General features: G+C 34.6%; 1 protein-coding gene across 4 annotated transcripts in view; it reads left to right on the forward strand.

Moving 5' to 3' along the window:
• The window catches only part of DPP10 (dipeptidyl peptidase like 10), a 1,316,731-nt gene that overhangs the window by 745,938 nt on the left and 545,520 nt on the right, over positions 1-25,273 (forward strand). The gene's annotated exons all lie outside the window — the stretch shown is intronic.

The following is a 25,273-nucleotide window of genomic DNA, read 5'->3' on the forward strand; positions in this document are numbered from 1 at the left end:
GAAAAAGGAGATATTACAACTAATACCACAGAAATACAAAATATCATCTCTGAATACTATGAAAATGTCTATGCACATAAACTTAAAAACATTGAGGAAATGGACAAATTTAGGAAAAAATAGAAATCCTGAACAGACCAATATCAAGTAATAAGATTGAACCAGCAATAAAACAATCTCCCAACAAATAAAAAGTCCCTGACCAGATGGTTTCACAGCCAAATTTTATTAATATCAAACCTAGAAAGAAGAATTGGTATGTATACTGCAGAAATTAATAACATAGAGAAAGAAGGAATCCTCCCCAACTCATTCTACAAAGCCAAAATAACCTTGACACCATTTAGGAAAGGACACAACAAAAAAGCAAAACTACAGACCAATATCGCTTATGAATATAGATGGAAAAATTCTCGATAAAATTCTAGCAAACCAAATTCAACTGTGCAGCAAAAAAAATAAATAAATAAAACCCACCATGATCAAGTGGGCTTCGTCCCAGAGATGCAATGATGGTTCAACATATGCAAATGTATAAATGTGATTCACCACATAAATACAAGCAAAAACAAAGATGGTATGATGCTCTCAATAGACGCAGAAAAAAAATTGACAAATTTTAGCACCCTTTTATGATAGGAACTCTTAACAAAATAGGCCAAGATGAAACATACCTCAAAATTGTAAAAGCTATATATGACAGACCCACAGCCAATGTCATACTGAATGAAGAAAAATTGAAAACATTCCAGCTTAGAACTGGAACCAGACAAAGTTGCCCACTGTCACCACTTCTGTTCAATATGGTGCTGTTAGTCCTAGCAGGAGCAATCAGGCAAGAGAAGGAAATCAAGGGTATCCAAATTGGGAAAGAAGAATGGAAACTATCATTCTTTGCTGAAAGTATGATTTTATGTCTAGAAAAACCCAAATACAGTTCCAAGAGACTCCTGGAATTGGTAAATAAATTCAACAAAGTCTCAGGTTGCAAAATCAATGTACATAAAACAATAGCATTCCTATACACCAATGGTCAAGATGAGAATCAAATCCAAGACTGAATACCTTTCACAATAACAACAAATAACATAAAATACCTAGGAATATATTTAACCAAAAAGGTGAAAGGAGTCTACAGGGAGAACTTCAAAACACTGAAGATGGAAATTGCAGAGGATTTAAACAAATGGGAAAACATATCATGCTCATGGGTCAGCAGAATCAGCATTGTTAAAATGTCTATACTACTCAAAGTAATTTATAGAGTTAATGCAATCCCCATTAAAATACCAATGTCAATTTTTATAGATCTATAAAAATAATTGTATGCTTTGTATGGAACGAGGAAAAAAAACAAAACAAAACTAATATCCAAAGCAAGCTTAACCGAAAAGAACAAATGGAGAGGCATCACTTTTCCTGACTTCAACCTATACTACAAGGCTATAGTATCCAAAACAGGATGCTACTAGCACAAGAAGAGAGGCATAGACCACCAGATCAGAACAGAGAACCCAGTTATAGAACAATCCGCATATTGCCATCTGATCTTTGACAAAGCAGACAAAAACATATATTGGGGAAAAGAATCCCTACTCAATAAATGGTGCTGGGAATATTGGATAGCCACATGTAGAAGACTGAAACAGGATCTGCACCTCTCACGACTCACAAAAATTAATTCATGATGGATAACAAACTTAAACCTAATGCATGAAACTATAAGAATACTAGAGGAAGAAGCTGGGAAAAGTCTTATAGATATCAGCCTAGGCAAAGAATTTATGAAGAAGACCCCAAAGGCAATCTCAGAAACAATAAAAATAAATAAATGGGACCTGGTTAATTTAAAAAGCTCTGCACCACCAGGGAAACAATCAGTAGAGAGAATAGAAAATATTTGCATGCTATACATCCAATAGAGGGCTAATAACCAGAATAACCAAAGAACTCAAGCAAATAAGCAAGAAAACATCAAACAACTCCATTAAAAAGTGGGCAAAAGACACGAACAGAAGATTTTCAAAAGAAAATAGACAAATGTCAAATAAACACATGAAAAAATCCTCATCGTCTCTAATCATCAGGGAAATGCAAATCAAAACCACAATGAGTTATCACCTAACTCCTGTGAGAATGGCTTTTATCAAAAAGTGCCAAAATAACACATGATGATGTGGATATGGAGAGAAAGGAACAGTTATACACTGTTGGTGGGATTGCAAACTAGTACAACCTGTATGGAAAGCACTATGGAGATATCCCAAAGAACTAAAAGTAGACCTACCATTTGATCCAGAAATCCCACTACTGGGTATTTACCCAAAGGAAAAAAAGACATTTTATGAAAAAGTCATTTGCACTCAAAGGTTTATAGCAACACAATTCACAATTGCAAAGGTGTGGAAACAACTCAAGTGCCCAACAATACATGAGTGGATTAATAAAATGCAGTATATGTATACCATGGAGTACTACTCAGCCATAAAAAATGGCGAGCCAATACCTTTTGTAGCAATCTGGATGGAACTGGAGACCATCATACTAAGTTAAGTATCATAAGGATGGAAAAGCAAACACCACATGTACTCACTATTAAATTCAAACTAATTGATCAACACTCATGTGCACATATGGCAGTAAAATTGAACAGAAATCAAGCAGTGAGAAGCAGAAGGAGGAGTGGGTAAATTCACACCTAAAAGGTACAATGCACACTGTCTGGGTGATGGACACACTTATAACTTTGACTCAAACTATGCAAAAGCAATTCATGTAACCAAAACATTTGTACCCCTGTAATATTCTGTAATTACAAAAAAGGAAAGAAATGTAGCTTGCTTTTTTAGGAAGGTTGGTGATTAAGGAAAGAAGAGAGATACTAAGTGTTTGAAAAGAAAACTGAATCCACGTAAGGTTTGCATGAAAAGAGAAGACAACAGACTAACACACTGTGTTTTTTGTTCACTTGGTCCCATTCCTGTTAGCCAGTGAGGCTGTTTAGCCTCCCTGCGTACCTCGTCATTTAGTTCAGGCTGTCCCTAGGCACAGCATGATATGGTAAGTTCTTTTGGATACCCTGTCTCCTTTGCTAGTTTTCTTCTTTCCAGTTCAGGGAGTTGCAATGATGTTTCACATCATTGACTACAACACAACAAGGATACCTCCCCCAAAGGTCCTGATGCCATCTCCCTTAGGAGGAATTTCTGTGTAATCTTACTAAAGTCACTATGAAGCTCTGCCCTGTGCTTTCGGTGGCTGATAGATATTGCTGTAAGGCAGCTCTTACTTTTTATATGCTCTTTTATGCTTTAATGCAATTCTCTCTCTCTAGGACTCAGGTATGAGTCCCACAGGAGAAGGGCTGGCAGATGCACTAAGTGCTAGACCACGAGCTGTAGTCCATCATTCTTCCATTTAGATCTGACTCATGGTTTCAAACCACACGTGTATACTCTGGCCTCTTTTTCCTTAGAAGAGATTTTACATCAGGGGTTTCTCTGACTCCACTTGCAGACATCTCCCTCGTGAGTCAATCCCACTTGTCCATCACAAATACCCACGTTAGGCTGCCAACTGGGGTAAACTGCTACACTAGTTATTATAGAGGGAATGATGAAGTGAGTATGAAGTTTAAAGTGCTGTTACTCCTGCTTGTCACTGAGTAAGGAGGTACAAGCAGAGGGGAGCAAAGCCTTGCCAATAATGAAAAGGAAGAGTGGTGCCACTTTCATGAATATCTGAAGAGCAAGAGCAGACATAATTTTCTTTGTGCTAAAAACAATATGATAAACGTTATTGCTACAAGGCACAAATGTACAAGTCATACTCGTGTTGATGCACCATGATCTGAGAAGATGAAAAAATACCAGCCATGTGGTTAAATCAGTTAGAAGACCAGGAGATAATTGCAATAGTAGTGAGGGGTACTTTTAACATAAGTAAATAATGAAAATTTTGCTACATCTTTCATGAATATCACAAAAAAAGGGACATAATTTGGAAATGGAAATTGTTCCAAATCATACTGAAGTTTTGGTAGTACCTTTCATTGAGAAAAAAGCAATAATTTTTGGTACCTTCATTATGATGAAAATTAAACCTACTTAGTTGTTCATAAATTCATTATTTTCAGGGAATAGATAGCTTTTCAGCATTTAATATGTAAAATAAATGGTTCTGTGGGGATACACAGATGAAACTGACAAAGGATCTATCCTATTTAATTAATATCCTGATATAAAATGCACTGTAAAAATATTAAGTATTATAAGAAGTAAATTAATGGAGGAGTTTAAACGGATTATGTCTGTAGATAGTGATCAGAAAAAACCTTGTAAAAATGTGACATTTTAGCCAGACCGTAATAAGAGGTAGCACTCAGAAATGCAGGGAAAATGTGGCACATTCCAAATAGAGGAAAGCACATAGGCCAAATGGCAGAAGACAGTAAACAATGGGCATAGAATGCATGGCTTATTTTTATTGGGTGGAGTGGTTTATGAAAGAAGAGAAATGAGGTTGAAAATGCAGTTTGAGGCAAGTCGTTGCATACCATAATAAGGAGTTTTGGTTTTATCTGAAATAATTCCATTCTGTAATTTTAAGACAAGTTGTTAAACCATCTGATCTGAGACTTTACAAAGAAGTTACTACAGATATCAAGACTTTTGAGCTTACTTTTTTCCCTCTATAAACAACTTCCATGGAAGGAAAATTCAAGTCTGTAGAATAACCATCGAAGTAAAAGGAACTTTGATTTTCTCCCTCAAAATTATGCCTAGTGGAAGTAAAAAAAGTTAACCTTGTTCCAGGAAAGGAACAGTAAACCTCTGGGGTCAAAAAGGCTATTGTGGTGAGTAAATAGCTTCACAAAATGATCAAACAGTCCTGAATGATGGTGATTATGGCAATTGTATATTACTATAATTGCCTTGTATTTATTGAATTTTTGCAATGGGTGAGTTACCAGACAGTCACTGAGCTGATCGAACACTGAAAGGATGACAGGAGTGGGATCCTCTTGGCTTTTGAATTCACTATTTAATCAACTCTCAAAGGTACTAGGTGTTTTTTTGTTTTCCTTCCTTTCTTTTTTTTTTTTTAATTCCTGCTTACTATCTGCTCATTGACCTGGGATGGGGCCATTCCTTATCTCAGAGTATATCATGTGATGAGATTATTTTTTATATACTTTCCCGGCAGCAACTGATTCTATGGATAATGTCCATTGTTTGTTTTGTAAAATAGATATTTACTGAGAGATTGCAGAGTGCCAGACTCCTTACCCAAGATCAGTGAATCCACGGCATGGCAGTTGATGAGGTAGCCTCTCTACCATAAATCTGAACTGAAACACAGATCTTGCATTTGGTGACAGAGGTTACAATTAAAAGCTTGTGTTAAGGACAGAAAGTCATGGGGGGGGCACGTTGGACATGTACAAAGATGTGTGAGGAAAAGGGTACGGAGAAAAAGGAGAAGACTGGGACAGAAATGTGTGGGTGGTACATGCAGGGGATAGGGACTCAAAGAGCGTGTCTGAGCAGTGTGGACACTGTGAGGGCCTGGGGTGTGGCAGTGGTAGCCTCAGCCCTTGGGATGTTGACATTGTGCCTCGTTTTTTGGTCCCCGGAGAAGTCTCCTGGAAAAAAGAAATAATGTTGCTAAGGATGCAGTCCTAAATAACAGCTTATGTTCCCAAATTGCATTTGCTAGATTGTTATTGGCAGCTTAGAAAATCTTTACTTTGGAAAGAGCCCTATATGGTATTGAGATTCCACATTAGCTAAGCAAAGTCTTCTTTTATTAACCTACCTCTAGAATTATATTAATGAACAATAGTAATTTGTTATTTCAAACATGATCTTAATGGGGAAATGTGTATTGAACTCCAGTAAATGACAGCATCATATATGTCCTCATTGTGACAATCTCCTGTGCCATTAAAAAACTGTTCCAGAAGCTGGGGCTTCCCTCCAGCAGTAGCAGACAGGAGAATGAAAGTGAGAGACAGGGATATTTTTCCGGAAAAGCATTTCATTGCTTTCTTCTCCACTGGCTTTGGAGAAATATATCTCTGCAGTCATTGTGGGAAATGCAATTAGAAATAATGCAACAGTGGTAGCCGTCAGGGACAGGTCTGTGTACTTTCGGAACTGAAGCACTGGTTATCTGCTACTTTATCTTGACTGGAATCCACAACCATTTTAAATACTTCCCCCATTTCCAACAGCTTCACTAAGAAAAGCTCCACAGCTTTCTCTAAGCAAAACTTTGTGAAGTAAGTGTGATTGGCCGAATTTCATTAACGATGGTTTTAAGGCTATTGAGATTGAGGTTGATAAATACAACACCTCTCTTCTCCGCACACCCTTCCTCACACATCTAAGCACGTCTCACTCTCTGCCACCTGTTTAGCTGTCTTCAGTCCTTCTGTCAATCTATAAATTCATTCATAGGGGAAGAAGGAGCTTAACATAATCCTCTTATTAGAAAGCTTTTACTTGAAGAAAAAAAATCCACAGAATCTTAGCTCTGAGTCTCTTCAACCCATATCCACAGGCCCTACTTGAAGCGCAAATGTGTAAGAGAAAGAAAAGGAATGAAAAAGAAAAGGAGGACAGAAAAGAAAGAAGTACTTATTAGAAAAGTAATAGAATGTGAAAAGTAATTATTTGCAGTGTCAAGGTTTACATACTTCTCTAGGTGGAGTTTTTCTTTTTCTCCAACATAATTACTTACTGAATTGGGACCCGATGCAGTATCCTGTTCTAGGGCGTGAGGAGTCATACATGTGATAGAAACAGAAATGGTTGTTACCATTACGATGCTTACAATGTGATGGAAACAATATGTATTTGTAAAATATTCCAAGCTATTTCTAAATAGTTAGATTTGACAATTTGGCAAAAGTATAGCCCTTGAAAAATATTTTAAGGTAGATTTTCTTTGGACAGTCTCACCCTCCTAGTATCAATCAGTAAGGGAACCTGTATTAAAAATTGCTACCAGACGATCCCCATTGTTGACCATGTCTAAAAAAATTTCATGCCTATGAGTTTTTCATATCAGCATAATACCCTTAAGCAGATTTCAAAAGGACCTGCTCAATCAGAACACCATCTCATAAATTACAGGATTAATTTGTTTTAAAGAAGCCAGGTTTCTATTTTATCCACAAATGCTTCTTTCCCCTAAAAGTATACTTAGCACATTACTTAGTAGACACTATTATCTGAATTTTGCCTCTAATCCTAATTTGTTCGATAAAAGGTTGATTAAATTACATAACATTTAGGCATGATGGATAACAGGTACAGAAAACACATTTCCTCTCCTACAAGAGCCACACCTCTTAATTATCTAAATAATTCCATTGAGTGACTTTTGCTTAAATTATTAGGATAATTGCACCTGTTCAAACCTGCCCACAATGGGCTATTAACCTACAAACCCTGAGGATTGGACTACATCTGAAATAATTGCTAATATTATTGTTTAGTTTAACCCTAGTTTAGCTCAGAGATACTAATGCCTCATTATGTTTGTTAATTGTATTCTGATCCTTCAGATCTGATTAATTATGATTTACTGACAGCAACCTTTTTCCTCTATTTGTTTACATCAGTTCACAAAGTCTTTGGGAGGGGAAATCTGATGAGTTGATGCTCACCACAGTTGTTGGTCTTAAATAATTAAGGTTTTATTTTAAATTTAGTCATAAGGATGAAGAGTTGTCAGATTTTTCTTTGTGTTTTTGAATGAAATTTTCTTCAATCCTCTAATCTGCAAAGTCTCAGACTAATTGGTTTTTCTGATGTAGTGCTTCTCTTTCCTGATTGCATTCCTTTAAATGAAAAATATCTCTTCTAACCCTCTAGCTGTAGGGAGTTTGCCAAAGGCAAAGCTGTTAGCAAAGGTTTTTATTTCTGACCCATGGTTCCAACTTTCCTTTCATTTTAATAGTTAATATGAACACACTGTGTCTCAGTATGGCATTCTATCTGGAATGGGTGAGAAACTAAGTAGAAATCCCATCAGTTTCAGATAGATGTTGCATTTTTCTTTCTAAGTTACATACCATTGTGTTCTACATTCATTCATTCATATACATTTGCTTTGATGACATATAACCCATGTTGCACTCCAGTTTAAATTTGTTTAATAGGATGTTTTTAAATCAGTAATGCAATGCAATTGAACTTAAAGTTATAAAGAGTTCTAGAAGAGGTTTCTGTTAAGGGAAGAAATCAAACTGTGAAAAAAGACAGGACACACATAGAATTCCAGTTGCAAATGAAATATACACATCCTTATTTTTCTCTTTCTCTCTAATCCTATTGTTATTCCTATTCCTTAAATAGGAAGAGTTGTCATTAAAAGTTGAAAATATTTGTTTAAAAAGCAAATATGATTTGATGCCAGAAGCGTAAATTAAACAAACATGCTTTCAAGTAAAATACGTTATGCAGTGGTCCCCTGAAATAGATTTTGTTCTATCTTCTGTGTCTGAAATTAGTATGTTATGCAAAAGGATTAGAAATGAAGGATTCAAGCAGGTCAAAGTGAAGATGCTGCTACTGCGTGCCAGTTACATGCATTTTTATCTTAATTTTCATGGCAACTCACTGGAATAGGTACCATCTCTATTTAACAGATAATGAAACTACTCAGAGAGTTCAAATAACTTACTGGAAATTAGGATAATGAAGAATCCAAAATAAATCAAATTTGAAAAATGTTCTAGTTTACAACTTCCAGCATTCAAATTGACAAATCCAATCTCCATAAAATGTAGTTAAATAAATTATAATTAAATTAAAAATTGCATTAAATTAAATATAGAACAATATTTAATAATAAATAAACATGCATTCAATATGTTAAATGAGAAAAAGCAGATTGCACACTGCAGGCATAATGATTCTGTTTTTTAAAATGTGCTTTTATATGTATATCACCACTAAAGATTAAGTTCAATTGCATATAACAGAATAACACAAATAGACATGGCTTAATTAAAGTCAACTCATTTCTCTGTTATATTAACAGAAATCCAGAGGTAGTCATTCCAGGGCAGGTTGGGCAGCGGTCATCTATTTCTTGCACCTTGATACACTTATCTTCCAACCTGAGCATCATTCCGTGATCTAGAATTGCTGTTGGAGTGCCAACTATTGTGACCGCATTCCAGGTAGCAGAAGAGAGGAAAGAGGAGTATGCTTCAGCTATTTGACCCCGGTTAGGGACCCTATCTAGAATCAACCTCAAAAGGACTTTTGCTTATTGTTCATTGGCTAAGAACTTAATTATATGGCCATACTTAGTTGCAAGAGATTCTAGGAGAAATATATACAGTCTGCACCTAGACATATTGCAGTCCTAAGTATAACTCTTGAATGACCAATTAACAGTCTCTGCCATGACATATTTGCATTGAATGAACAATGATTTAAAAAAATCACATATACACATAAACCATATATATGATCTATATTATAATTACATTATCTATGTGCATATTTCTCTACTTAGACATGTTTAATTTAGTCATACTTGCTTTAATATATCTATTAGTGGTTATGTATCAGTGGAGTATATGTTTCTTTTTTACTGATAATTTAAAATTTTTTACCATATATATATACTTTTAAAAATGATGTGTTTGAAAAAAGTAACAATTCTGAAAATGCATGCCATTCACTTACTGCTTTTCCCTAAAATAACACTTATAGCATTAATCTCTGTTTTTTAGAGACTATATATATATATAAAGCATTATGGTATTATTTTCAAGTCTTTTGTTAATATCAGAATGTTTTATATGACAGGAAGTTGGAAATGGGTTCAAATCATTCTGTTGGTAATAATTTCGAATTACTTCTCTTTCCTGGTATAAAAATTGTTTGTTTGTTTACTTTGTATTATTCCTAAACCGAAAAAATGTGAAGATCATGTGAATGTACTTGCTGTTTAGTTGAGGGTCGGATATCCAACTCACCAAAGGTTTGGCGTGTTGTAAATCACTATGTTATGAAATGACCACAGAAAGACAAGGCACCTGCCAAGCCTCAAACAGAGTAGTTTTGTAAGTTTCTCAAAATCTCAATGATAAATGCCATTATTTCCTTGAATTTAAAGTACTCCTGTTCATGAATACATTTTGAAGTTTAAAGAACTGGACAACAAATATGTATATTAACTAGTAATAGTCCATGATAAAGAGGCAAAAGTAATGGATATATGGGTTTTTTTAAGCCCTTCGTTACTGCTGTTCTTTAGAGTTTTAAATTTTCTTAGTTTGTCTTCATAAATATATCTTAATTGGAAGTATTCTTTTGAAAAGAAAAACTAAAACTTTGGGTAGGGTAATACTTTTAAAGTCAGAGTCTATCCTTGAGTTCATTAGTTCATTAAATTAGAAAATTAAAAGTAGAGGAAACTGACAAGGGAATTGGGGCATACTATGGAATTACTCTCAAAGCTAAACATAAAAGTAAAACGGTGTCAAAATCATAATTAGTATTTGTCCTTGAATTGTCCTTCTTAACAGAAGTGGAACAGTGGAAAGTATGGCATAGAGGCATTGCCTGGAAACTGCATTTCATAGCCAATAAATCCCAGCCACCTTAGTGGAATATAATTAAGAGGAGGGGCTATATCTCTGTGGTTTGAAAAAAAGCAGAGCACATCTTATTATACATTTCTAACTATATTGACTTTTCTGTCTCAAGACATTCTATAATCCAATTTCTCACTCCTTTTTTTCATTAAAAGGAAATAAAATTTCCACAATTCTTGAGTACATGTGTCAGGGAGGACAAGGGGACAGAGTTTATTTGTATTAAAGCCAACATTTTGTGTGCATTATAAGATATGAAGCAAATGTTTAAAGATGATAAGGAGTTTGAAAGGTATGCGATTCCCTGTACTGCATCCAGAGGTTACTATTAAGATTTTCCTCATCTCTTTTTTCAATACTTTCTCAAATTCTGCTATGTGACAGAAGTATTTTATTTATCTCCATATTGTCATGTCTTTTTCCACTTTTAGTTATATTATTTGACTCTTCTCAAAAGGCACAAGCTTCCCCCTAAAACATGCTACAATCAAGTTTTACCACATAGGTAGTGGCAGCCTTAATCTAAGGCCAGATAAACGGGTCTCAGGTTGTCTTATCAGCTTGGGTCTTGAGCTATAGGCAGTTGACAAGGGATAAAGAGGACCCAGCAAGCAGCATGCAGAACAAATTCTTCCATGCCACCCTCCTTCAGAAAGAGAATCCTTATCTCCTGAGTTCAGCATTCTCATTTTTGGGGTTCCATTTTCATTTCTAATACATGAAAATTCCTTTCTTTTAACATAATTTTTTAAAAAATCACCAAAATAGTTTATTTCACATTTCTGTGTCTTTTAGTAGGAAGAGGGTACACGTTGATTCAATGCATCAATTTGCAAGAACTCAAAATCCAAGGCTATGATTTCATTAACTTACTGGTTATTATAAATCTGTTACTTTTAGTTTAGCACCAAGCCTTTTATCATCAGTTTCTCTCACTTTCATTCAGTCCTCTATCTCCAGATTCAATTCTAATTACAACAATTATTTGCTATCATGATTTTATATACTCACTAATATTTTATTTTTATTTGAAAAAATATTTTCTCAGAAACCTAAAATCTTGGTGAATATTGCTCAATATTTATTAATTTTGATTACATATATAGAAAGCTACATAATGTAAATTAACTATTGATTATGATATGTGCATCTACACTTTAACATAATATTTTTAAAAAAACTTATTGTTTCTTCCTATCCCAAAATGTGTCTTGGTCAATAATTGATATAAAAAAATTCAAAAACAAATTTCAGGAAATTAATGACAATGTCACTAAAAATCTAGACAGCATAAGGAAGGATATAATAGAACTCAAAGAAATGAAAGAATTGTTTAGGGAATTTCCAAATACTGCAGAAGCATCAGCAACAGAATATAACAAGGAGATGAAAGAATCTCACAGTGTGGAGAACAGGCTCTTGAACTAACCTAGTTATTTAAAGAGGCAGAAAAGAGAAAAAAAAGTGGAACAATCCTTCAGAGAGATATGAGACTATGTGAAATGAACAAACATATGAATTATAGGTATCCTTGAGGGAGAAGAAGGAGCTAAAAGCATGGAAAATCTATTGAAGAGAATTATTGAGGAAAATATCCCTGGTATCACCAGTGATATAGACATCCATATACAACATGGTGAATGAATTCTGGGAAGATTCATAGCAAACAGGACATCTCCAACACACACAGTAATCAACCTGGCCAAAGTCAAAATGAAGGAGGAAATTCTACAAGCAGTTAGATACAAATAAGAACTGATCTACAAAGGAAGACCCATCATGCTAGTATCAGACTCTCAGCAAAAACCCTACAAGCCAGAAGAGAGTAGGGCCCCATCTTCAATCTTCTTAAACAGAACAACTGCCAGCCTAGAATTTTGTATCCTGCAAAATTAAGTTTCACAACTGAGGGAGAAATTAAGTCTTTTCTAGATCAGCAAACACTGAAGGAATCTGTCATGACCAGGCTGGCCATGCAGGAAATACTCAGAACTGCATTATACATGAATCGGCATGGTAGATACCCACCACTGTAAAACCACTAAAAAAAGCTAAAGCTCACAATTCTTATAAAACAATAGCACAAGTTAGGAAACAAAGCAATAAGGTACTACCCAACACGGTGAACAGAACAGCATCCCACATATCAATTCTATCTCTTAACATTGATGGTTTGAATGTGCCACTAAAAAGACATAGGCTGGCTGAATGGATAAAAAAGCATAACCCGACTATCTGCTGTCTCCAGGAGACACATCTAAACCACAAGGATTCACACAGGTTCAAAGTGAAAGGATGGAAAAAAATAGTCCACACTAATGGAAACCGAAAAAGAGCAGGTGCAGCCATTTTCATATCAGACAAAATTGACTTTAAACTGACAGTAGTAAAGAAAGACAAAGATGGTCATTATATAATGGTAAAGGAAGCAATTCAACAAAAGACATAACAATCCTCAATATTTATGTACCTAATACAGGAGTGCCCAGATTCATAAATCAAACCCTACCAGATCTAAACAAAGATATAAACAGCAGTATCGTCATTGTTGGGGATCTCAACATCCCACTCAGAGAACTGGCCAGATCACCTAAGCAGAAAATAAATAAATAAACACTGGACTTAAATGGGACTCTAGAACAAATGAGCCTAACAGACATTTACAGAACATTTTACCCAAAAACTATTGAATATACATTCTTCTTATCAGCACATAGAAGATTCTCCAAGATGGATCATATTTTAGGCCATACAAGTCCCCAAAAATTCAAAGAATTAAAAATCATACCATATGGTTTTGCAGACCATAGTGGAATAAAACTAGCAATCAACTAGAAGAGAAACACTCAATTCTACACAAAATCATAGAAATTTTAAAAATTTGATGCTCAATGATTATTGGGTCAATAATGAAATTAAGATAGAAATAAAAAGATTCCTCAAACTGAATGACAAAATGGACACAAGCTATCAAAATCAATGGTACTCAGCAAAAGCAGTCCTACAGGGAAAATTCATAGCGTTAAATGCCTATATCAAAAAGACAGAAATATCACAACATAACAATCTATTGGCACATCTCAAGGAACTAGAAAGGGAAGAATAAACCAAACCCAAAGACAGCAGAAGAAAAGAAATAACTAAGGTCAGAGAAGAACTAAACAAAATAGAAAATAAAAAATCAATACAAAGGACAAATTAATCCAAAAATTGGTTGTTTGAAAAGATAAACAAAATTGATAGACCTCTTGCTAGATTAACCAGGAATAGAAGAGAAAGGACCCAAATACTTTCAATCAGAAATGAAAAAGGAGATATTACAAGTGATACAAAAGAAATACAAAATATCTGTGAATACTATGAAAGTCTCCTTGCACACAAACTCAACAATGCAGAGGAAATGGATAAATTCCTGGAAATACACAACCTCCCAAGACTCCATCAGGAAGCAATAGAAGTCCTGAATAGACCACTAATGAGTAACAAGATTTCATAAGTAGTAAAAAATCTTCCAATAACAAAAAAGCCCCAGACCAGATGGATTCACAGCTGAATTTTACCAGACCTACAAAGAAGAGCTATACTCATACTGCAGAAATAATTCCATAACATTAAGAAGGAGAGAATTACAACATCATACAACTATTTGTATGAAGCCAGTATCATCACCAAAGCCAGGAAAGGACGCAACAAAAAATGTACAGACCAATATCCCTTATGAATGTAGATGTGAACATCAGACAAGAGAAGCAAATCAAGGTCATCCAAATGGGGGCAGAAGAGGTCAAACTATCTCTCTTTGCTGACGATATGATCTTATATCTAGAAAACCCCAAGATTCTACCATGAGACTACTGAAATTGATAAATTCAGCAATATCTCAGGTTACAAAATCAGTGTACAAAAATCAATAGCATTCCTATACGCCAACAACAGTCAAACTGAGAACCAAATCAAAGACTCACTACCCTTCAGATAGCAACAAAGAAAATAAAAAAAACCTAGGAATACATCTAACTAAGGAGGTAAAAGACCTCTACAGAGAGAACTATGAAACACTGAGGAAGGAAATAGCAGAGGATGTAAACAGGTGGAAAACCATACCATGGTCATGGGTTGGCAGAATCAACATTGTTAAAATGTCTACACTACCCAAAGTAATCTATAGATTTAATGCAATCCCTATTAAAATACAAACATCATTTTTTACAGATCTAGAAAAAATAACTTTATGCTTTGAATGAAAACAGAAAAGATCCCATATAGCAAAAGCAATCTTAAGCAAAAAGAACAAATTAGGAGGCATCAATTTATCAGACTTCAAGCTATACTGCAAGGCTATAGTAATTAAAAAAGTATGGTACTGGTACAAGAACAGAGACATAGACCAATGAAACAGAACTGAGAACCCAGGTATAAAATCATCCTCATATAGCCATCTAATCTTTGACAAAGCAGACAAAAACATACACTGGGGAAAAGAATTCTTATTCAATAAATGGTGCTGGGAAAATTGGATAGCCACATGTAGAAGACTGAAACAGGATCTGTGCCTCTCACCTCTCACAGAAATCAACTCACAGCAGGTAACAGACCTAAACCTAAGGAATGAAACTATAAGAATTCTTGAAGAAAATGTTGGAAAAACGTTTATAGACATTGGCCTTGGCAAAGAATTTATGAAGAAGATCCCAAAGGCAATCATAGCAACAATAAAAATAAATGGGACCTGATTAAATTAAAAAGCTTCTGCACAGCCAAGGAAACTATCAAGAGAGCAAACAGACAACCTACAGAATAGGAGAAAATATTTACATGCTACACATCCAGTAAAGGACTGATAGCTAGAATCTATAAAGAACTCGAAAATCAGCAAGAAAAAAATCAAACAACCCTGTCAAAAAGTGGGCAAAGGACATGAATGGAAACTCTTCAAAAGAAAACAGATTAATGGCCAACAAACATGAAAAAAAATACTCAACATTTCTACTCATCAGGAAAATACAGATCAAAACCACAGTGAGATACCACTTAACTCCAATGAAAATGGCTTTTATCAAAAAGTCCCAAAACAATAAATGTTGGCATGGATGCAGAGAGATAGGAACATTCATACATTGCTGGTGGGACTGCAAACTAGTACAACTTCTGTGGAAAGTAATATGCAGATACTTCAAAGAGCTAAAAGTAGAACTACCATTGATCTAGCAATCCCATTACTGGGTATTTACTGAAAAGTAAAGAAGTCATTTTACCAAAAAGACACCTATACTCAAATGTGTATTGCAGCACAATTCACAATTGCAAAGATGTGGAATCAAGCCAAGTGCCCATCAATTCATGAGTGAATTAACAAAACACGGTATGTGTATACTGTGGAATACTACTGTGCCATGAGGAAGGGTAAATTAAGGCCTTTTGCAACAATTTGGGTGGAACTGGAGACCATTATCCTAAGGAAAGTATCTAAAGAATGGAAAAATAAACCCCACATGTACTCGCCATTAAATTGTAACTAACCAATAGCACAGATGTGCACAGAGGGAAGTAAAATTCATTGGAAATCAAACAGTGGGGGGAGTGTGAAGGAGGGGATGGGTGAAAACCTACCTAACAGGGACAATGAACACTATCTGGCCCACTCATAACCCTGACTCAAGTTTAACAAACTTGATACATGTAACCAAAAACATTTGTACCCCCATAATATTTTGAAAGAAAACCAAAAAAGAAAAATTCGATGTTTTTACCAAAATTACACTTACATAAAATCAGATAAGGTGAACTTAATATTGAAAGCAGTTATGGTTCTTGAATAAATTGTATGTTTAGGCATTTCATTTTAATATAATAAGGGTTTTCTCCTCATCTGTTATTCTTCTCCCTTTTACTGTATTAGCATCTACATATTTACTATTTTCATGAATTATTTCTTCCCAACATCCTTACAAAGAAGTTAAACTCTTTCATAACACATTGTATATTAATCCCTAATTTCTTTGTGTTTTCATAAGAGGAAAGAAACATAAACCAAAAATCATGATACTTTCAGTAGAAGCAGTTTAACCACCTACATTCATACCTTTTTTCCCCTAAAGACAGAATGTATAGTTGGCACCTTCCACTGTAATGATTAAATGAACCACTAAAGTATTAGCACTTCTTAACCTGACTCTGAAAATGATTGCTATGTCCTTGGGCAAGTCATTTCATTTCTCTGGATGTAGTTTTTCATTCCAGATTCTAAAACACTAGAAAGAGTTTATCTACAACAGAAGACATGTCTCTCAGGTCATATTAAGATCACAAATATGTGTTTGCGTATTGCAACGTTTTAAATATGAATCAGTTGACAACACTTCAGAAATTGGGCAATCTAATACGAACACCTTGCAGACACATACTAGGTCCAACAACTGGCCTGGGTGAGTAAGGTCTGCCCTTGGGGAAAGCGTGCATGCTTTGCTTCTGCTGATTCCCCGTCATTCCCTTTTGTCTACCAGTCACTGAAATCAATTATATGTTGCTGCTTAAGATGTAATTCCCATTTTAGTAAAATCCCTGACTTTGGTCCCTTGCCTAGATTGATCATTAAGGGCATATTTAAAGTATGATATCTATGATTCTTTATCCAATGAATGCTTAAGGCTGTCTTTGCCTTGACCTTTCTCCCAGAGCTTGACAGTCGGCTTTATCCTCTTAGTTAAGTGCAGTCCTTTATAGAATATGCGATATTCTAGCTTTTGAAGATCTTTCCAGGGACAGATTTGGCATTTTTAAAAACGATATGTGAATGGGCAGCTTTAAAGGCTTTATCCTCTTAACAACTACAATTCCATAAAAGTCCTACTCATGTATAAAAAGACATTTCAAAATATCATATTTTAGTGAAGTTATTCATTATTAAGTTAGGAGTTCTTTCACTGGATTAGTATTTACTCTCAAATGCCTTTCTCGTTTACATGTTAGATAGCTTTGTTCTCTTGAGACTGGATTCAAACCTTATTTTTCGTTTTTAAAATGCTAGTGCAATAATCATGAAAGGATTCACAACACACACACACATACACGCACACACACACACACACACGAGCCCATTATTCAATACATCCCATATATTTGAATTCAAGCAATTATGAGTTACATGTTGTATTTGAAATGGAGAATGGATCTTAATTCACAAAGAAGAAATGGAAGGTAGTCAAAAATGATTTCCATACTATTCAATAGAATTATGTACTAAGAAGAGTATATACACCAAGGAAATCATGTTGAAAACTTAAATTATAGAGGCTTTTCAAGAGTGCAAAGGGGTATCTGTGATCTATTTTAGAACTTTATAATTTGGTGATCGTTTGTAATAATCCATGTTATTAAATGAATCAGTGAATTTTTGCTCAAATAATGCTGCACAACAAATGATCCAAAATCTCAATGACTAACACCAACAAAATTTATACCTTGCTGAAATGCCTGTATGTTGGTTGGTGTGGCTCTACTTTTAGGCTATTGGTTGAGTTGATATTTCTGTTTCTTTTATTCTGGGACTCATACCTGAGGGATAATATTTGCATAGTATAGGGCAGGATTGTATATACAAGTCAAACCACATGTGCATATCTAAAACTGATTGGATATGGTTAATCATATCAACTCACATTTCAGTAATCATGGCAAGTCACAAGATCAAACCTAAAGCCAATGACTTATACACACATTGTGACTAAAACACAACAAACCATTTCAGTTTGGGGAAGCAAGGAAGAATTGTCAATAAATAATAATATCTCCACATGAAAAATGATTGGTAATATTTTCCATCCTTTTGGATACCTCACATAACAAATTCAAAGTATTGTTTGAGAAAGATGGTAGACAAAGATGCCATGTATACTGGAATCTGTTTAGACAGATGGTGCTATTTCAGTTCTGTAAGCTATTTTATGTTTATTGATATGTCATCTTTGTTTTGAAATATAAAGCTTTATTTACATAATGTATGTGAAAAGTGGATACCAAATTCTGTGCTATGTAATAGAACATAAAAGGAAATGGTCATAAGAAAATCATGACTTTAGAAAAACACCATTGCACTGATAGATTTTATTAAGAGTGCCAAATGTTTCAACTTGCGCATTGAAGAAAAATGAACCCTTCTTTCATATTGCTAGTGGTATGACTTGCAGTTATCATAACCTGCTGTAGATTGCAGTTGTGTTTGATGAAGATCCATAAAGATTTCCTCATTGAAACATAGTAGCTAATGTGCCACATAGCCTTGTGTTCAAGTCTCGATTCAGAGCCAGCTGCAGGCAGCATTGAAAATGAAATTTGACCTTGGCAATTTCACATTCCTTATTTCTCCCAGTCAGTACATATACATTGTTGTTCCCAATGTCTTATTTCTACCCTTTGGTTTTAGTTTCCCCTTATATGTATCTGATTCTCCCTTAATTTCCATTCAGTCTCCTATCTTGCCATTTTGAGCATCTTATTTAATAGAAAATTCTTTATTAGACACTCTATGTTTAAATAAGTAGGAGACATGGTTTTCTAGGATGGTGGTATTCCAACTTTTAAAAATATTGCACATTATAAGAAATAGATTTTCACTGCAATACACTAAACACATATGTAGACACACAGACATAAGACAAACATTTCACAAGTAATAGTACCTTTACTACATGTGGTACATTTTGATCTATTTTATTTCATGGGAAATAAGGGTTAGTAGCAATGCACTAAATGAATATCAGTCTCAATTCACTATAAAATGCTGCTTTAAGATTTTTAGGTTCAACTAGGGCCATGGATAAAGGACAGAGGAAGCCACATCCACACATCATTAAATGTTAAATAAATGGTGCAGACAGTAAGTGCTAGGAGTGTTAAGAAAAGAATGAAGCTAATTTTGGTTAAAATAGCAATACCAGACCTCATTAAGGATGAAGAGGCAGGACTGGGATGTCATACTGGTGTTTGAAAAGACATTAATATGAAAAGGTAATTTAATTGTTATTTTGGCATGGCCATCAGCAACATATATTTTAGAGACTGAATTAGATGAGAGAGATTAGGCATAAGGGTTCATTTTGAGAATAGTATGAGATAAACATGAAACAAAGGATAGATCACGTTTTATGTCTGAACATGAATTCCAGGTCAAGTACCTTAACCTTTATCCTTCAGGCAGTTGGGAGTTTCTTTGAGTTTCTGATTTGGAAGCTAGAATGATGTAGGAAGTGTTCAAGAAGGTAAATTTGATATGCAGCATGGTCACCTACCTGTGATTATATTTTTTTCATATTTCTCTTAGATTTTTCAATACAAATTTTACCATACCTTTTCTGGGGCTTGTTTGCACTTTAACATATGTTAAATAAAATAGTACTCTAACTCTGGTGAAGAATAAGTAGGACACTCTTACGATGGGTGTCCATGGGGATATGATATATTCATTTCATAATTCATAGGTTCTATCCTAAGAATTTTGTTTTTAGAAGCATTACTCTAGGCATCCAATATATGTTGAATCTGTTTTGAATAGGTGTAGCCAGAATGTTACTGTCCAGAATGATTTTATCTTTGTCTATGGTGTTAACCTTTTTGAGGACTGTGCAAATCAGCTTCAGATTTGAGAATGATAATAATTTGGTCAACTTTTAGGTACTAAGAAATTAATTAATTAATTAGTATTTTGAAGGACTAAATCACATGAAATGTTCATGGGGACTGTACAGTGAAAAATGAGAGATTTTTCCATTCTTATAAGGTATTTTGCAGCACTATAAACAAAAGTAGTTTTGGTTTTTATTCTTTTGGGGGGAAGGAGTTAGATTAATTATGTTGTATTTTCAAGGTACTAGTTTTTGTTTTATTGTTGGAAAAAACTCATTCATTTTTCGGAGTGCTGGTCGTTGTCAATGCCAGAGGACTACTGGATCGGCCTCTTCCGCCTCCAGTCCTGCAGGGCTTCACCAGCTAAAAACATCTTAGATGCCATACAACCATGTTGAAAAACTTTGCTCTAGAATCTGGAAAGATGCTAATGTTTGTATACTAGAGGAAATCAAGCAATGTTTGAAGGATTATTCCTGTGTTTTCTAGATTACCATTTTAGAAGCAGATCACGTTTTCTGTGCAATGTCCTTCAGTGCTTATATCAGAGAGAGATTATATATATAGCTGTGGTCTCATGGGTCTGATTCTGCGGGGCATTTAGCTTAACTCATTTCTGGGATATAAACATATATGCAACATATATCAAAAAGTAACTACAGAAAGTTGTGTCTCTGTGCCTTGAGAGAGAATTATTGAAGAAATTTCTAACTTCACAATCAGGAATATTTCAGAGTAGCAGAGGCTTGTGTTTAGGGAGGAAATATGCTATATATTAGCAAGCACCATTACATTTAAAAGCGATTTCTTCAGGCATATAAGGAGTCAAATTCTTGAAAATGAGGACATCTTCATCATCAGATAACCACATCTCAACACTGCTTCTCTCTTTTTCTCTCTCTGCCTTTCTCTCTCCATCTTTCCCTGTCTCCCTTTCTCACTCGACTCTGTCTGTCTTCTAATCTTTTCACAATTGCTTTTCCTGCACTTTCCTTTCTCAGGGCATTTGTTCATGCAGTTTCCTTTGCTCTGCATGCTTCTTTTCATCCTGTAGGTAAATATAATTCCTAACCATTTTTCAAAATTCATCTCACATCACAGAGCCTTCAAGAAGTTTCCCAAAGCTTCTATCAGATTTAATTTGATGGTTCCCATATTTGCCATAGCTAGTGTTTTTTTAAAATCGTAGTTATCCTTCTCTGTCTTATTTAAGGGCAATTTATGTGTCTCCACTCACATCTTACTCATTGGCACAGAGATTTTCACATAGCCGGCACTCAATAGATATTTAAACCGAATCTTGACTATCTGTCAGTTTTCAATCTATGTGTGACTTTAACCATACCTCATTGCTGTTGTGTAATACAAAGTCTCTCTCAAAGACCTGATGTGCTTTGATGTTGCTTAGGATGCCTCGCTCATCTTTGTATCCCCCTGTGCAACTCCCACTTATTGAGTTTCAATTAATGTGCCCAGATGCACTGCTAGTTGCTTTGCACTTTATATGGCTCATCTCATTTAGTCTTCAGAATAACCCACCAGAATAGGTGGGCATTACTATCTCCAATTTATGGGGGAAACAAATTATGGGTTAGAGGCTAATTTACTTCCTAAGGTTTTAAAAGCCAATAAATGACAGAACCAAGACTAAAACTCAGAAAATTCTGATTTGAAAGCTTTATCACTTTCTGCAAACCCTGAACAATTTAATGAATGAACAAACATGACTTTAAACAGGAGAAAGAAATCACCATGTGACTTTCTAAAATATAATGCATTAATTCTTTTCAACAAATACTGAGTAAATACACTATGCTTAGTAATTCTGTAAATCATGATCCTGGGCTGTATGAACTATAGGGCTGAAGCCTCTGGAAAGAAAGATGCTGGCACTGTGTTGAGAAATCAATGACACACAAAGATGTTAGTGGAAACATGGAATGGGAGAGAAGGAGCGGGTCTGTTTATTATGTATTTAGGGAATTTATCATGACTTCTGTGCTATGGATATTTAAAATTTTATTTTCCTCTTAATCTTCAATTTCTATCTTATTGCAACTTCTTTTAATTTAATAGTAAGACAGTTTCTTTGTTTATCTTTATAACTGCTACACTTGTACACAATGATTTTTATGAAACAGAAGCCCAATAAGTGTTATTTGGGAGAAAGTATTAACAGGTTTAAAGCTCAAGATTTTAAAGAACTCAGGATTGTACGTTAAAAAACAGTGGAAGATACCATTTACTGAGTTTCTATTAAAGCATTGCAGGACACCAGCAGTAAGAGTACAGGGCACTTTTATTGGTTATATGCCATGATATAACAAATTATTCCAAAAAATTTATGGCTTAAAACTAACCTTTATTATCTCACAGTTTCTTTGACTAGGAATCCAGTGGCTCTGATAAGATTTATAATGAGGTTGTTGTCAAGCTCTTAATAGGAGGTGTGGTCTCATCAGCAGGCTTGGCTAGGGGAGGACCTGTTTCTAAGCTCACTCTTGTGTTCTGAGTTCCTTGCTGGCTGGGGACCAGAGCTCTCTTGCAGTTGCTTGCCATGTAGGTTTCTCCACAGGACTTCGTCATGACATGGCACCTGGTTTCCCTAGGGTGATCAGTCTGAGAGAGAGTTTGTGTCCAAGATAGAAGCCACAGTCTTTTCAATCATTTAGAATTGGAACTCCATTTGAAATCCATTTGTTTTTTTCTATTATATATATAAAAAAATTATCTTCATCAGAAAGCTACCCATTTGATACTTTTTTTTCCACTTTGGAGAAAACAACAACAGTAGCACAACGAAGATATATTTGTTACCAGTGCATTCATACCTAGTTCAACCTAATGAAAAATGTTCAAGCTCTTTCCCTGCATTATAGCACTTGCAATATCACGTTTTTGCAGCTTAGAGGGAATTTGATTTAGGTATGTGTAAAATATCAACACATTGGTGTTGCAGGCACAGTCAATTTTTTACTTAACGGAAATTGAATCCAATTTAATTAGGCTGATTTGGAAAACATTAAAAGAAATGTTAACCATATTCTATGTTTATGAGCCATTACTGACAGTTTTAAGACACCTAGGTGTTGCACTAGCTGGTAAGGCTTTGGAATAAGGAAATCTTGACAGAAGTTTTGAATAGTGTATTCTTTATCCTTTCAAACTGTGAAAACTATGCACTTTCCTAAGAGTAGATTTTAAAGTCATGCAAGGGATCATGCTGAAAATTGACTTCCAGGGTCTTTGCTCTGCAGGTTGTTGCGTTTTTTTCTTTACTATTGAACAATCTTTTGTTCATGCTTTTTGTCCGTTGTTTGCAGAAATGTGACAAGCTCTAAACTCACACAGAAGGAAAAAGTAGTAGACATACTAGATATCATTGAACATCTCTGATGTCTTTTGAAAATACTTATTCAACTAAACTACAACTTCAAAATCTATCTGAAAGCTAAAAAATAAGTTGGAAAACAAACCCAGGTTTGAATAAACCATAGGTGAAAAACTTTTGTGTAGGAAAATATTAAAAAAATGGCAAAACCTTTGAATTATAATTTGATAGATCCAATAAAATAATTCAAAGTATAGGTGTTTTTAATCAAAATTTGACAAATATTCTCAAAAATGTAAAAGTGAAAATTAGGCACAGGTATTTTAATCGAGAAAGTTGAAATTGACAGCATTTAAAAAAATCTCCATGATTTCCATTTGTGTTAAGGAAAATATTTCTTACTTAATCAAATATATATACCAAATTCCATCTTAATAATCCTTTTCAAATTTTAATAAAGGATACAATCAATATAAGCATATGTATTCAACCAATGAGCTATATTCACATGCTCTTCTAAAAATAACCTGTTAATGATGAAATGTGTTTTATAAATAATTGCGTAATAAAACTGAAAAAATGAGCTGCTCAGATAAGTTGATTTACTGTTGTACAGCTGGTATTGTTATAAACCATCCTTCGTATAACCTTATCTTATTGTGAATACCTTCTGTGAAACTAATCCACCTCAGTATTGAGAATATGTAGAAGGAACTTAATGAAGGACTATTAGATGAAGAAATGAATATCTGAATTAGCATAGTAATAAATATTTTTAGGTTAAGACAAATATTGGCCTATGTTCATATTGCCTAAAATGGGACATTCCAGTATTTACTTGGAAAAAAAGATCTTATTTGTATAGCTTGGAGAAATATTACAACTAAACCGAAAAACTCTGCTTTTGACCTAGAATGGATGAATTCCTTAAAGAATAAGTATGTCAAATTTATACTAAATTTGAACCAGTCTTTACCTTGAGCCACTGAAAAAGAAAAGAGAACAGTATCGAGGTTACTTGTTCATTCTCAATTTTTAGGGAAAAAACCTTATTCACCTTCTCAAGTGACTGATTCACGTCAAGTGTTTTTTCAATACAAGTGAGTTGGAGGAAATAATTCAAGTAGTTATTTCAAATCACCTTCCAACAAAACATTAGCAGTTAAAACATCTAGTTTCCTTTTCCTTTATGCACCATTTTAGTTGCTAATATAAATGTTGGCTCTCTCTGCTCCTACCCCTCCTCCAGGCCCACCCTGCCCACACAGCTGTGCTTGTCACATTGCTGCTCTTCTTCTGTGTGCTACCCTGAGTGAAAAGGGCTAGGCTTTAGAAAGAGTGTGTAATGTTTGCTTTTACATTTTATTTCTGCTACTCAGAAGCAGCATGTTGAAACTTATCTATGTATATGAAATGCTTTGTAATCCAAATATTCCTTAGCTCAGATATGTACCCCAATGGTGGTAGAAAACGAGACTACTTGTCACATTTGCACTGTGATACTGAGGTACCTGGAAGAGTAGGCTTGCTGTGCTCTAACTTGCTGTTATTGCTTAGGTTTACTTGGTAAAACGAACAACCAAATCTTTTATTAAAAATAACTTTTTGTTTTCTATACTATGTCATTTCAAAAATAGTTATTAGTTAATAAGAGAGAGTCAGAAATAGAGAGACAATGAATCTGTGTGAATTTTGGC

Source organism: Lemur catta, chromosome 8 (genome assembly GCF_020740605.2).
Source record: "Lemur catta isolate mLemCat1 chromosome 8, mLemCat1.pri, whole genome shotgun sequence".
Lineage (NCBI taxonomy): Eukaryota > Metazoa > Chordata > Mammalia > Primates > Lemuridae > Lemur > Lemur catta.